The sequence below is a fragment of the Panthera uncia genome (assembly GCF_023721935.1).
Source record: "Panthera uncia isolate 11264 chromosome C1 unlocalized genomic scaffold, Puncia_PCG_1.0 HiC_scaffold_4, whole genome shotgun sequence".
NCBI lineage: Eukaryota > Metazoa > Chordata > Mammalia > Carnivora > Felidae > Panthera > Panthera uncia.
The window spans coordinates 59066070-59082884 of record NW_026057585.1 but is presented as its reverse complement, the minus strand read 5'-3'; positions in this window follow the sequence as shown (position 1 = coordinate 59082884).

The window sequence follows — 16815 nt, the reverse complement described above, 5'->3', positions numbered from 1 at the left end:
CTCTCCGCGCCCGCCCGGCGCCCCGCGGCGCCGCTCACCTGCCGGCTTCCCGGCCGCCCGAGGCGCGCCCCTCGCCCGGGCCTCGCCGCTCCCGCGCCCGTCCCCGCTCCCGTCCGGGCGCTCTCTGCGCCGCCCGAGCGCGCTCGGAGAGCTTAGCCGAGTCGCGGCGGCGACGCGGACGAGGCAGAGAGAGCGAGCGAGCGGGGGCGCCGCGGTTCGCGGTCGCGCCTCCGGAGCCCCTGCGCTCACCCCGCATCCCCGCGCGGACGGAGGCGAGCCGAGCCGAGGGCTTGGGGCTCCCGCCCCGGCCGCGCCGGCCGGGAGCGGATGCGGGAGAGAGGGGGGTCAGAGCTCCCACAGTCGGCTTTCACAAAGTCGCCAGCGTTTTTCGCCACCATCGCCACCAGCAGCAGCGCCCGCCCGACCTCCCTCATTCCCCTCTAAATGTCTATTCTTTTATCCAAGCCTCCAAACTTAGGCACTCCCAAATATAAACAGTGCCAGCGGGGGAGGGGAAGCGAGAGGCTGGGGCCGCGAAGGCCTGTTGCCCCTTTGCCCCTTCGCGGGAGGGGGCGCTAGTTCCCAGCGGCTACCCCTAGTTCGGCAGCCCTCCGTCTCCGCTGAGGCTTCCCACGCGAAGCTGGTTGGTGGGGGAGGGGGGGTGGGCTGGCATCGGTCACGGTCATGTCGTCTTCAGTCCCAGGAAGGAACTCAACGCCCCTGAGAGCATGTGGGCCGCAGTTTAGCTCCAACTCCGAGTTCCCATCCGCCCTCCCCCCTCTTAGAGTACTCGGAAAAGACAATCTGCAGACTCGAATAGGGGACTGGGACTGGCGCGGGAGAAGGCCCCAGCCAGTACACAGTCCGTTGTTCCCTGCTTAGTTGACAAAGATCTGCCAAACCGCAGAACATACTGTGGCGGTCTGGAAATTCTTCTACCCTGACACTGGGTTCAACTCCAGTCAATGCCTGATGTGGTATAACCTATTTCCAGATACCAGAATGCCAGGCGTGGGAGAGAAAAAAGTCAAGTGCTGCCCCCACTGAAGCAGGGAGGGAAAAGGGAAGGAGCAGGCAGGCAACAGTTCCTCACAAAGTTGGTTTTTAGGGGCCACACTCCTGTCCTCCAGCGGGGTAATAATAAAGCTAATGTGGCAGATTTGGGTTTTGTTGTTTGTCAGCGCCCCCCCCCCCAGCTTCTGTCACTCACCCATGAAAATTTAATGAAGCATTTAGGGTTATTACCCCCACAGTCAATGGGCTAAAAATATTTAGCCTAATGCACTCCTTGTGGAGCCAATACGTCCATGGCTGGTACGTGCAAAGTCATTGAGAGACCCTCCCTTTCTGCACAAAATTCACGACCCATTAAACTTATTCTGTAATAACAGCTTCTGTACAAATGGAAGCCCTAGCAAAAGGAGGCTGTCACGCACCTCCTGAAAAGATAGCAATTTACAAAGAGACAAGAAAAATTGGTGAGGTCATTGGCAGGATGCAATCTTGGGAGAACAGTTGATCAGAGGAAACTCCCAGCAAGGTGGGAGGGAGGGGCCACCCTTGGTTCTACTGTTTCTATCCACTTCTGGGTGTGACCAGATCTAATGGCCAGGAACCAGAGAAAGGCTCAAGTCTCTCCAACTTTTCCAAATTTCTAGAAAGTGGGAAGAGTTGCCACTGAACACTTAGAGTTCATTTAGTGGGAAGTTTAGGCTCACCGAGCAACTCTATAAAGATGAATAAAACACTTCAGTTTCCTCATCTATAAAGACAAACCTCAGGGGCACCTTGGTGGCTCAGTCCCTTGAGCATCCAACTCTGCATTCCCGCTCAGGTCATGATCCCAGGGTCATGGGATCAAGCCCTTCATGGAGCTACACGCTGAGTTTGGAGTCTGCTTGAGATTCTCTCTCTCTCTCTCTCTCTCTCTCTCTCTCTCTCTTCTCTTTCTCTCTTTCTCTCTCCCTTTCTCTTCCTCTGCCCCTCTCCCCTTCTCACGTGTGTGCTCTCTCTCTCTAAAATAAAAAAAAAAAATTAATTTAAAAATTAAGATTAAAACAAGGTAGACCTCAGTCTGAACTCCATACAAAGAAAACACGAGACATGGACAAATCAGAGAAGTGATGGTTGAAATAGGGGAAGGGAGTGTATAAAAATATTATGCGCTTCAGGTGTCTGAGACAAATGTCAGACTTTAGGTAACTGAACACAGGTCTAACTTTTCACTGACTCTACCAAAAACCACTGAAGTTTCTCAAGGCTTTGAGGACAGCCACAGGACATCAAAACCATTTACCTGTATTTTAAGACCCTGCATATCACAGTTATTGCCTTCCCGTCTCCTCTACCTCCTTCTGTTTTCCAATGGGGTTAGGATTACAGACTTTGAAGGGAATGCAAAACACTGAGTTGGCCACGTAATGGAAATGGAAGAGGCTCATGTAAAACTCTACCTCTATTCAATGTTGAACAAGGTCCACCACGGAAACTAGGCAAATTCCCGCTAAATCCAACAGGGGCAACAAAATGCAGCTGTTCTCAACTCCAGGCTGGAAGACAGTGTCACATATAGACTAACCACATGCAAGCTGCTCACCAAGGACTTTGTGAAGACATTAGTAGTCTTTTCAGTTAAACCAAACCAAGTCTGAAAGCACTGTTTTAAGTTATCATGCTAAACGTATCAAGAAAGAGCTCATCTAAAAGGGTGTTTTTTTCTTTTCTTCTCTTTTAATAACAGTGTCATTTGTACTAAGTGTGGCATAAGGAGAAAAATCAATAAACATTCCTTTATCATCCAACAGCGAAGTACTAAGAACAGCAAAGATCTATGCATTGGTTATTATGTTCCAGACATGGCTCTGGGTGCTTTCCATACATTAACTCATTTCATCGTCATGACAGCTCTGTGAGAGAAATATCCCTTTTAGTTTTTTAAATGTTTGTTTATTTTTGAGAGAGAGAGAGCACAGGAGAGTGAGCGGGGGAGGGACAGAGAGAGAGGGAGAGAGAGAATCCCCAGTAGGCTCCGTGCTGCCAGCATAGAGCCCGACACAGGGCTCCAAGTAATAAACCATGAGATCATGACCTGAGTGGAAATCAAGAGTCAGACGTTCAACTGACTGAGCCCCCGGGGTGCCCTGAAAAATATCCCTTTCAATGGGTACTGAATAGACTATGGACTTTGGAATCTGATGGCCTGAGTTATTTTTTACAAGTTACTCACCTTTCTAAACTTCAAAAGTCTCCATTCTACAGTGGTGATACCTGCTTCTTGAGACACCTGTGTGATGAGATTGCTGCAAGCCTTAAGTGAGATAATGTAGTAGACAAGGCTAGCACTAAATATGTCACCCAGCAAATATCGGTCCTCTTTCTAGAATAATGCCAAAATCGTTCATTTTAAATCAATAAGCATTTATGGTGTTCCTTTTACATATCAGGCACTGTGCTAGGCAATGGGAATGATGATAAATCGGAAACAGACCCTGCCTGTGAGGAGCTGTGAGACAATGGAATGAAAAAACCAAGGGCATGGGCAGGCAGGTGGGCACAAAGGAGTTTCATTGAATTTCACATAATTCATCCTAATGCACATGATTCTCAAGCTACGCAGAGAGGTAGCCTAAGTACTGTTTGAGATTGACCCATGATTGAAAACAAAAACAAATGTCAGTAAAAATAAATTCAATTAGCAATAATTACTTCTCCAATGAAAGGAATGAAAAGTAGCTCATTTTTGTGTATTATGTATTGTTTAAAACTCAGTTTATTCCTATAATTTTTTTTCCAATATACCTCTCTTTGGGTGAAGTATAATAAAGTTGTGCGGTAAGCTCTAAGGGTTTCAAACACGAGTTATTATATAGCCACTGTTTATTAAATAGTTTCTAGTGCTCACATATGCCAGGAATATGCTAATATTTCTATACACATAAAGCTCTCAGATTAATAAAATTTTGAATAATGTTCAGTAGGAACATTGCTACCAAGCTTACTAGAGACATCATGTGTTCAAAGTACACTAATGTATAGAATGCACAAAATTTCAAAGGTTAATACCTAAAGTATATAAGCCTCTTACAGTCCCTTTCATTCAAGTTCATGTTTACACTCAGGTTCCACTTCTTTATTCAAAAAGCGTTTTCTTATTGTTTACTCTATACCCGGCACAACATTAGCCTTTGGCAAGGCAAGAAAACAAAAATCAAAGCAAAACAAAACAAAAACAAAACTTGCTCTTGAGCAATTCATAGGCACATGAGGGAAATATATCATTACACCGCATTCCAATAAATACTATGGTAGTATTAAGTACAGCATGCTAAGGGAACATCACATACGGGCACTTAACACAGGGTAGGATGTTAAGAAATCCTCATGAAGGAAATGATGTCACCTGGGAAGGTAACTGAATAACCAAAAAAAGCAGGGACAGGTATTTCAGGCAAAGAAAAGAGAATGTACAAAGTCTTCCAGGATGCTGGATGGTGGTGGCTATGGCTGACTCTGGGGAGGCAACATAAATTTTAATGGGTCTCGTTTTCCATGTTCAGGACTTTGGACTTTAGTGTGAAAGGGGTCAAATGTTTTAAAAAGCAGGAAAAAAACATTGTTCACCCCTTACATTTACCACATTTCAGGTACTTTTCTTACATGCCCTGAACTCAAGTAAGATATCCAATTGTTATTTCTTTTTTGAGGTCAGAAAAGAACATAAATTTCTGAAAGCCTTCATCAAAACAGAGGTCCCTTCTTTTATGATACTGGCCTGCCTTGATTCCAGGGAAAGGTTGTGTGGCAGTATTATTACTGAACTTGACTCTGGTTTACAGTTGCTATAAATAGCACTCCTTTTATTTTTTCCAAGGAGGGGGTGGAGGAGACTAGCCATGCTGCAATTGTATTTATGCCACCAATCTTTTCAACTAAATGCACAATAGAAACAAAGCAGAGAGCTGAAGTGATCATCAAAAGGCTCTTAAGTTCCAACACAAACCCCCAATTTTTTTTCACTCATAAAGTGGATCCTAAGGTGAGGTTAGTGCTTGAAAATAGGGGAAGACTAGAAGCTATCAGAAAATGACTGGTTTCTCATGCTTGGGGAGCATGAGAGCAGGGAGGAATCAGCATACCTTAAGATACAGTGTCATGCATTTTGTGGCCACTATGTTGAAGGTATGACAGATACTTGTTTTTTGACTCTCTCAGCCATTCCTCTGTCTTTGGTAAACACCACTCCGATTTTGTTGGGGAACCATTCCCCCATTCGATGGTATGTTTTTCCCCACTCAGTTTTGGTAGAGCTGACCCTACCTACCTCCAGCTCCAGGGATAGACAGGAGCAACATGCTTCTTGGCCACAGTTCAGGGATGGTCCAATAGGTGACCTGTGTACTTACGCTAGAGCAACTGGGGAAAATGCTTTCCCTTTACCACTGGCCTGGAAATTGGACAGATGGTAAGCCTGTAGCTGTAAGAACCCATCCCATAAGAAAGGTCTTCAGAGAATAAAAGAGAGAGAGAAGAAAACAGGTAAGAAAAATAGAGATTTATGAGAACACTGTTGAATGAGTTTGGTTTAGCCATGCCTGAAGTCAACTACCATCCCCCCACCCAGATTTTTCAATTATATGAGCCAAAACGTTCCCTCTATTACTGAAACCAGGTTGGATTAGTTTTCTTTTCCCACTTTTGACGAACACAATTCTATCATACCAAGTATTGCATTATGAACTTTCTTTATATTAATCCAATTTAATACTTAGAGAATCCCCAAAAAGCTATTTGTATATTGTTATACTTGGCCTTATTCAGAGAAAAACATGAATTCACATTGTATAGGTTAAATCAACTCAGAGAGGTTAAATATCTTACCGAAAGTTACACATACTATTAGAAAAGGAAAAATTTAAATACTATTTATAATAGCACATTACAAAATACTTAGGAGTAGATTGAACAAAAGTCATGCAAAGTTTTTGCGCCAAATCTTACAAAGTGTTGATGAAAACAATTAAAGAAGACCCAAATAAATGGAGAACCATACAATGTTCATGATGTGGAAAACTCGATGTTGATGTCAATTCTCCCCAAATGGAACTATACATTTAGCAAAATCCAAATAAAATTCCCAGCATACTTTTTTAAAGAAATTTCCAAGTTAATTCTAAAATGTATATGGGAATGCAAAGGGCCTTAGAATAGCCAAAACACTCCTGAGAAAGAAGGGAAAATTTAGAGAGCTTATCCTACTTGATTTCAAGACTTACTAAAAAGCTGCAATAATTAAGACAGTATGGTCTTAGCATGAAGGGTAAAGTAATCAACGGAACATCAGATAAAATCCAGAAACAGACCAACACATATGTGGTCAATTGATTTTTTTTTTTTACAAAGTTGTCAATGCAATTCATTGAGGAAAGGAAAGTCTTCAAAATATGGTATTGGAACAATCATATGGAAAAAATTAATCTCAATCCCTTCCCTATACCATGTATAGAACAAAATATATTCACTAAAATAGTAAAGATTCTAGAAGAGAATTATAGAGTCTATCCTAATGATTTAGAGGTATGCACATATTTCTTAGAAGACAAAAAAAATCATTGAACATAAAAGAAAAAATGATAAATTAGACTTTATCAAAATGCAATATATGTGATGTTCAAAAGACAGCATTAAGAAAATCAATGGCAAACCACAAACCTAAAGAAAATATTTGAAATACATATCTGACAAAGGGCTTAAGTCTAGAAAATACAAACAACTCCTATTAATTAATAATGAAAAGATAAACAACATAATTAAAATGGACAAAACGCTTGGACATTTTACCAAAAAAAAAGAGAAGATATATTGAATAGCCAATAAGCACATGAAAAGGTGGGCAACATCGTTGATCACAAAGAAATATGGAAATAAACCATAATGAGATATCACTCCACAAACACTAAAAGGGCTAAAATTTGGAAGTCTGACAACATTCAATACTGGTGAGGATACAGAACTCTCACATGTTTCCAATGAAAATGTACAACAATGTCACCGTGTTGGAAAATGACCTGGCGCTTTCTTATCAAGTTAAGCATACATGTACTCTTTGGGCATTTACAGGTATTCCACTCCTACGTATTTACTCCTGAGAATAAAACACGTACACACACACTTATACACACATGTACACACAAATAAACATATATACTAGAAACTTTATCGCAACTTTACTTGTAATAGGTCAAACTGGAAACAACACAATGTCTTTCCACAGTAGAAGGGATAAATAAGTTGTAGCATAGTCATACAGTGGAATACTACTACGCAAGAAACAAAATAAACTACCGATAACTACAGCAACATGGACAAATCTTTTTCAAATGTTGAATGAGAGAAACTAGAAGAACACTGTCACGATTTTGTCTATATAAGGATCAAGAACAGGCAAGATAAATCTATGACGAGATAAATTAGAACACTGGTTGCCTCTGTGGAGGGGGATTGTCTGGAAAGAGGCACAAGGTACTTTCTGGAGTAATGGAATATACTATATCTTTAATGTAATGTTGGTTATATAGGCAAATACATTTGCCAAATACATTTGCCAAAACTGGAAATCAGACCCCACTATCCTTATGGGAACCCCTCCATTATGGCCCAACACAGCTATTTGTGCTAATGTTGCAAGTCCTGAATGAAATGTTGTACTCTCAACCAAAGAGTACTCTCTGTTATATAAGTATGGCACTACCAAAGCAATGAATGCGTGTGTGTGTGTGTGTGTGTGTGTGTGTGTGTGTGTTTTAAGTATCCTTTAAAGTGCATTAATGCAAGAATGGTTAGGCCAACATAGAGTTCCCCTCACAAAATGAAGGTACTATCTAGCAATGCTGTGGGTATCACCAGAAGGTAAAGAATTTCCTGGCACAAGAGTAAATCAAATATAGGTTGGATGATGGCTTAGCAAGAATGGGATAGAGAAATCCAAGCTTCAGATGATGGAAGTAAACAGGGGAAAGGAAATCTTGAGCAGTAAGACCTTTAAATTCTCCTTCTAAACCCCAACAGTTTATGATTCCTTGAAGGGTTCTCAAAAAGCTCTGAAACCATAGTGATACTTCAAATGGGTCTCTTCTCCAACATCCCAGAAAGCCAATGAGAGGCTATAACTCGACCCTGGATGGCCTAGCCTGTGTGGTTGAATCTGGATGAAAACCTCACAAGGAAAAAGTCACCACTCTTTCCTGGAAATGTACTGATGCAAATCACACTTTATAAAATATTTTTTTTAAATAAAAAGAATGTAATTGCTCACTGAATTGTAATATGAATGCAAATTAACTTACTGTAATTATACTGTGCAATTTTCTACTTTAAAAACTTAGAAAATGGAAGAGACCTGATAAGTAATTTGAACTGTAATTCTTCATTGCGTTCCTTCATTATGCAATGGTTACCATAAGCAATTTGCTCTGTTTTAATGTAAAATGTTTTTACTTCATACCTTTACCTTGGCAGGACTCAAACGAGACCATTCAGTATATACAAATACCCGTTTTCCCCCCACAAGTACATTGTAGAAATAATCGAGATTAAATTAATACAGCACAAGGGAATTTGTGAGAGATTCTTTAATATATTTTCACTTTGGAACATTTAGCACATTAAGTATCTCTCTATCCTATATCTGCAATGTGTTTTAAATAATCAGGGGATTCCTCACAAAATAGGAGTCGGATGACCAGCATTCATGCTTTAGTGGCAAGGCTTTGGTATAGAAGTAAGGAAAATGGGTTTAGTCTCAGCCCTGCCAGTAATTAATTGTGTGACCTTCCACATGCTGGCCCTCAGTTTGCGCATATGTAAATCAAAAGGTCTGGCTACGTGATTTAAAGCCTCCATTCTAGCCCTTACAATCCAAGACTGCTCTGTTGTCACTCTTTGCTTTGCATTGTTTAAGCAACATGAGTGACAGTAAATGAATTTCTTATTTAGAGTTAATGACTGTCTGAATGAACCACAAGCCCTCTGGTTCAATCATTCATTGCTAAAGAATGTCTAACGCAAAGATCGTCTGTGATGATGCCAATGTAAAAAAATAATAATTACCTCTTTCATGCTAATAATAATTTGCACGTGTAGTTCCCTCAGTGTGGTTCCTGTTAACAGCAAGGAGAACATACAGACAGCCAGGGATCTCATTAAGCAGCAGCACAGTGTAATGGAAAGAGAGGTAGGTAAAGCTTGGAATCGTGAGACTTTGGTATTTCCTTTGGCTAATAACCATACGAGGCCTCAGTAATTTCATCTTTTAGACTGGGTGCCCTCAGCTACTTTCCTGGATGTTCTTAGGATCAAGCACATAATGAATGGAAGAGACGTTTGGTCACCTGTATTTGTAAATGTCTCATTTAATGCTCTCAGCAACCCTGTGAAGGAAATGATCCTCTATTATCTCTATTTTCCAGCACACACACACACACACACACACACACTCACACTCACACCTACACAAAAGTAAAAGTAAGAGAAATTAAGTAATTTGTCCAGGGCCACAGCCCATGACACTTGTCTGGCCTTTCTATTCAGAAGGGATAGTAACATCTCTTCACCTTCCAAATTCCCATATCTGGGTAATTCTTTTTTTCTCTCAACATAAACGATGTTCTTAGAAAAAGGGAACTCTTTCATCTTTGCGCAACCAACAGTACCATGAACCTCTATTCCTCAGCTATAAAAATGCAATAAAAGTGCTCTAAAGGACACTCTTTAGTTTGCTCTTTGGATCTCATCTCACCCATACCCACCCTGTTTGTCTTTTCCTAAAAATCCAATTCCAATTTGGAGAAGTATGTGATTTCTCAGAGGTGCTGTCTGTACCTTAGCTCTTGACTGGAACACATGACTTAAGCTAAACCACTCAGCACCCCCTGAATCACCACTCTGGTAATGACCAGAGTGGTGGTTCAGGGGTTGGCAGAAAACCTATCCAATCAGACTTTGACTGGAAAACAGAAAGCAATTAAAAACAAAAATCCTGTAGACCAGGAAGCAACAGTGTAGGCTCCTAAAGGGAATGGACTTTATGATGAAGCTGGATCCAGAGAGGTCAAAGCAGAGAGACCAAAAGAAATCATCCTGTCATATCATGGAGTCACTGTCTAAAGGCAGCATTACATTAACAATAATATGATCCAATATATCATTTTGATCATATAAGCCAGCATTTTTCGTAGTTTTTGTTACTTCTACCAATACCGTGCCCTCAATGTAATGAAGTCATGAATGAGAAAGTGTAAAGGCTACACAATCATAATATTTAATAATGGTGATTAGGACAACAATGACATGATGATGGAGTGAAGGAGATGAATGCCTTTCAACAAACATGGCTCCGGAATTTCATGTAGATCAGAAATTTGTCAGTTGTAAAAAAAATAAAATTAGCTCATTTTACTGTGTTTCATCTAGATTCATTTTATGATCTTCTTCTAGCAGCATACTCTTATTTATTCCTGATCAAACCATAAAGATGATATATCTTTTCTTGACCATGTCTTCTACACGCTTGCCTCCATTCTTTCACTCATGCTATTTCTTCCTCCAGGATTACTTTTCCCCATTCCCATTTACTGAAATCTTTCCCAATGTGTAGGACCCAGTTTATTTTTTTTTTCTTCAATTCTAAGATTTTTTTTATTTTTTTTTTATTTTTTTTTTTTTTATTTCTAATACTACTTTATTTTTTTTTTATTTTTTATTTTTTTTTATTTTTTTATTTTTTAATATATGAAATTTACTGTAGGACCCAGTTTAAATGAAGCCCCCCATCTTTCTCCCTTTTGATTCCTTTATATATTGTGCTTACTTATAACCCTGATCTCTGCCATGTGTTGGAGCCATTTTTCACATTTCTGGATCCCCCATAAAGACTATAATCTCTTAGAGTAGATGCTAAGCTCCTTATAAACAGCAGAGAGAAAGAGATGTATGTGACACCTGTCACTGCACTAATTTCAAGGGTGATTCAACTGATGTGCCTGTAATTCCACCAATGAATAGTCATCAATCAAAAGCATATAAGGAGCACCTTATGAAGAGATGGAAAGTCTTTATAATTAGGAATGCTTAGACTTTGATCTAACTGGGAGTTATGAAAAAGGGCAGGAGAGTGGATGACAGAGAAGGGAGGGAAGGAAGGGAGAAAGGGAGGGAGGAAGGGAGGGAGGAAGGGAGGAAGGCAAGAAGGGAGGGAGTAAGGAAGGGAGGAAGGGAAGGAGGGAGGGAGGAAGGGAAGGAAGGAAGGAAAGGAGGAAGGAAGGAAGGAAAGAAGGAAGGAAGGAAGGAAGGAAGGAAGGAAGGAAGGAAGGAAGGGAGGGGTCATGTCAATCTGGTTCCAGGTGCTATCATTTGTTCTCTCATCTGCACAATTGAATCACATTATGAATCCCTCTCTTATGGGCATTTGTTTAATGCTTGTCCCATCAACAGACTTAAAGCCACCACTGTAGTTTCCTTGTGTCTCTTTTTCCTATAGCCAGCCCTTCCCCATCCATGTCAATTTACCTCCAACATGTAACTCAAATCTGTTCACTTTCATCATCTCTTCTGCCATCACCTTAGACCCAGCTACATGATCTCTGGCCTAGTATTGCCTTTTCCCCTGTTTTTACTCTTGCTTCCCTGTGACCCATGTTCCACATATTAGCTGCAGTACTATTTTAGAAACGTCATTCAGATTTTCCCATTTAAAACACATCAATGATTCCTCATTGTATTTCAATTTCCACAAGTCTTCATAAAGGCTTTCAAGTTCCTCCATGATCTGACCTAGGCTCAACTCACTCCACTCTCCCCATGCTTATTATACTCCAGTCACAGTGGCCTTCATTCATTTCTACACAACCTCATGTCAAAGCCTTGGCAAGGAATATTCTATTTGCTTGAAATGGTATCTTCTCACCTCTCCAAAAGCTTCTCCCCAGGGCCCAGCTCCTATACATTCATTGATGCTAGCTTAACTGTTACTTGTTTAGAGGTCTGACCTTACTCCCGTCCTTCATGAGGTTCCTTTGTTAAAATCATTCAAAACAATCACCCTGTAATTTTCCTTCAGAGACCTAATTACAATTTAAAACTGTGGGGGATAAGCTTAGGAATCCCCTGAGCTTACACCAATGGGTTAACAAGGCATAAACAAATACAAAGCCATAGGAGGTTCACACCCGAGTTTGGGTAAACAAGAAAAGGCAACCAAGAATAGGGAGGTGCAAAGGCACCCCAGAATAGAGAGAAGGTTTAGAGCCCCCAGAATAGAAGGAGAGGGGCAAAGGCCCAAAAATAAGGGCACAAAGGTGCCCAATACATACGTATATGAAATAAACAAGATTAGATATTCAAGGTGGAAGCACTCCCAATTTAGTACTATAGGAGAAAGCTGCTCTCATAGGAAGAAAGGACCAAGTTAGCTAAACAGGGAAATTGGGCTATAGACCACTGCGCTGCAGGTGTAGCATCCCAGAGTGGAGATGATTAACAAAAGAAAAGGTGCCTGAGTTTATTTCCCCTACCTGTCTCATCCCTGAGGCTAGCTAAGGTAAACAGAGGTGATGCCTCATGTCCACTGTAAACAACCTTCCTCCCAACTGCCCGGCCCCCAGATTTTGTTTTGTATGAACCCAACCCCCTAACCCCAAATATCTTCAAGACCCCCTTTCCCTCACGTCCACAAGTTAATGTTCACAGATTCAGTCTCTTTTTACACATCCATTGCCATGTTTATAAGCTTTCTGATCCTAATAAAAATGGAGCAAGGACCCTTATTTGGGGTTCTTGTCTTTTCCTGGTCATTAGCCATCTCTCACTTTCAGTCTTGCATCCCACTCTTTTGCTAGACAAGAGAGAACTTTAGACCCAGAGTCTATGACATAAAACTATCTATGTATAACCATATATGAAGTATAATTATATTTTATAAGTATATTTTGGTTTAATGTCTATTTACCCTAGTAGACTATAAGCTCCACAAGGGCAAAACAATGTTTTTGTTTGTTTGTTATTTTTGTGTTTGTTTGGTCACCATAGTGGGTTGAATGGTGGTTCCCCAAAATATATGCCCATGACTTAATCCCCAGAATTTGTGAATGTTACCTTATTTGGAAAGAATCTATGTAGCCTTTGTATCTCAAGTTAGGATGTTGATATGAGAAGATAATCCAGGATTATACAGGTGGGTCCTAAGTAGAATAAAAAGTATCCTTATAAGACACACACAAGGGAGACACAGAGAAGAGCAGGTAGTGTGACCACAGGGGCAGAGATTGGAGTGAAGTTGCCACAAGTCAAGGCACAAGAAACTGGAAAAGGAAAGGAAAGGGGTGGATTCTTCCCTAAAGCCTCTGCAGGGAACACAGCTGTATGGACACCATGATGTTAGACTTCTGGCCTTCAGAAATATGAGAGAAGAAGTATCTTTTGTTTTAAGTCACTATCTTTATAGCAATTTGTTACAGCAGCCCTAATAAACTAATACAGTCACCTATATATTCCTGTATTACTTACATTGCTGAGTGCTGACCAGTGATTATGGGCTGAACAAATACATAAGCATTCATAGAGCAAAGATACACATGTCCATCATTGTATACTGGATCTTTCCATAGTGAACCGAACACAGTAGGCCCTCAAAATATTTATTAAATTTCATTTTATAAAGATATAGGCATATGAAAAATTTAAAGCTTAAATATGCAAAAGAAACTTACAGATGTAACTAGACTGCCTTCTTCTTTTATAAATGGTAACTGTAGAATTGAAAAAGGTTATCTGACTTACCCAAGGTCACTAGCAAGCTCAGGCTGAGGGAAATTGCATTTATTTATGTATTTCCTATATCAACATCTACTAGAGTATCTTCCCTAAGTACAGTTACATTATTCTAATTAAAATCATTTGATATGTTGCTGCTGTCTTTAGTCAGACTCCAGCGTTCATTGTCATTAAACTAGTTAGTATGTGTAGTTCTGTACTGATAATGAAAGAAATATTGAACTAAATCCCAAGAATTGCAAGATAAAAATTTTATCCATTCAAATTCCAAGGAATCCAAGAGGGAATATCAACACTAGATAGACATTTACTATTACATTTTACTTGATTTAATTATGATTTCATTACTGGTATTCAAATATTTAAGCAGCTTATCAGGCATTATCTCTTCATTTAACAATTTACCCCAAAATATATTAAAATGCATAGAATAAACCAACTCACTTCAGTACTAAGGTCTTTCCCGCTTAATTTTTGACTTAGGGTTTAACTCCACTTGAGGAGTCTCTAATGATTATGGCTTAAATTTAACGTTTTCCCATATATTACCTGTGCATGGCAGAAAAGATTCTATATGCATCTGTCAGTAGCAAAGGAGTATCTTGAATCGATCTTTCTTTCCTTCCTCTTCCTCTGTATGGGAACACAATATAGCTCTGGAAATTAGAATTTCTGTATTTATTTCACCAGATCTGATTGCATGATCTTTGGCAACTAGCATAACCTTTTGTGCACCACTCACCCATTCACATATCCAGCCACTCAGGCACTAATTCCATAAGTATTAATGTGAACCTATATCATCTGATTCCAAGACACATGTGCTTTTTTGTCACTGTGTCCCCAGTCATTCCATCCTCAGTGTAGATGCACCATTAATACCTGTCAATAAAATGAACTGTACAATGACTGCTAGAATCTGGTATGTTATTTCCTTTGGATTTATTACATGTGGCTAAATTTGGAGAATCCCATTGTAGGCAGAAGAATCCCAAAGGTCATTTAGTGAAGTTCCCAGCTGTAGACTGATTTTTAATTACACACACCTATATAACTTATCCATTATATCTTTAAATATCCTTGGGACTGGAGCCTTTAAAATCTCCCTTGGAATCTATTTCTCTGAATAACCATGCCCGGTTCCATTTATAGAGTCCATTTTTAAAAAATCATTCACATGTTCATCTATTAAAAAACAAAACAAAACCTGAGTGTTTTCCATGTGAATGAAACCCTGTGGTAGGCGTTGATGATAAAGAAATGAAAGACAGGTGCTGTTCCAAAGTAACAGAGTAATGGGAGAGAAAGATAAGAAAACAGGTAGATTTTTAAAATAGTGCCCTAAGTGCTATAACACAGGTAACTACTGAGTGCTTTAAATGCCTCCCCACCTCCCCAGACAGAGGTGTTTAGAGTGGGAAAGTGATCAGCAGCTTCCAAAGAAAGCTGTGAGTCCATTAGGACAAAGGTCATCCCATGCCTTAGCCACTCAACCCACCAGATTCTTCACCACTCAAAGGTTTTCTCCAACTAATTCCTTTCTAGTGACACAGATCACCCTGTTAAGATTCTCAAAGAAGTTCCAAAGAGAGAAATCCTTATGAAGATTTATCTCTCTCTGGGCAACCATGTGGCTACTGCCCAGATGCAATATAACTATTGTGCCTTTATTTGTGCTCACATTTGCACTGAGTTTGTTACAGCCTCAATGTATTTCATTAGTTTCTAGGGGAGGATTTGCTCCTTCTGCAGGCTTTATTTTCAGGGAGGTTACGAAAAAACCAACTTCCCAGAGAAAAATACTGTATGATGATTACATATTGTGAAACCCAGGTCTGATTATATCATGCTCCTATTTAAAATCATTTAACTGCTCTCCAGTGCCTACAGGAGAAAATCGAGTGTCTTTAATCTGGCATGGGGAACATCGATGGTGAGCACTTGTACACTCTGTAGCAGTATCTCTTATCAAGAAGACATCACACAACAGAGGCCACCAGGCAGAACCCCTTTAGGTTATGGCCAGACGACTCATTGAAGGGGTCAGTAGAGAAGTGATAAGAGCTGATCTACATTTTTGGAAGCTTATTCTACATTCCCTGAATAAAGTAATTTTGCAGCAAAATTCATGTATAACTCCACTTGCTTCCTCAATAATGAGACAGACCACAAATTAGGAATCAGAAAACAGGGAACAAAAATAAGTAAAAAAAAAACATTTGCAAAGCACTTCCTTAAAAACACACCTACAAAGGATTCCAGGATGTTTACCATTACTTCCGTTAAAGCATCCATCTGAAGGTTTGCAGTCAGCTTCCTGAGTTACCCCAGTAACAATCCATTAAGTATTCTCTTGACAAATCCTAAATTGGCCAATAGTTTGTAAAAACAACACTCTGTGTCCCAGCCATTGTGCACGGTTGCACTGGGGTGAATATGTGAATTATTGTAAGTGTATGTATATAGTTATCATCATACTTTTCTGCACCCATTTATGAAGTGTGGCTTGAATTCAGTGATCTCATTTTTTTTTTTTTGCTTTCTGAAAAAATAAAATACAGAATGCAAAAAACTCAAGCCAGTTAAGAAAGGACACAACTACTCTTCTCCACGAGGCAATAAACTAGTTATACGAGAAACACCTTCCAGTTACTTGAAGAGTTAGATTTAAAATAACCCAATCTGTAACTAATAACATTTCTGTATTGTATGAGTACATTAAAATACTCATTGGATTTGTCTCCTTTGATGAATTAATTAACTCAATAGATATTTATTGAGCATCTCTTAGACATGACAAAAAGTGCTGCCTAAAGAAAGTAGGTATTACCTTGCCTTCAAGGAGCAGGGTATTTACATTTATTGTGAGGTCTCAGTCGCATAAAATAAAAACCCATACAGGGCACAATTTGATCTGTCTTATTCCCTCATGCTATCAAGCCAGTACACACACACACACACACACACACACACACACACACACACACACAC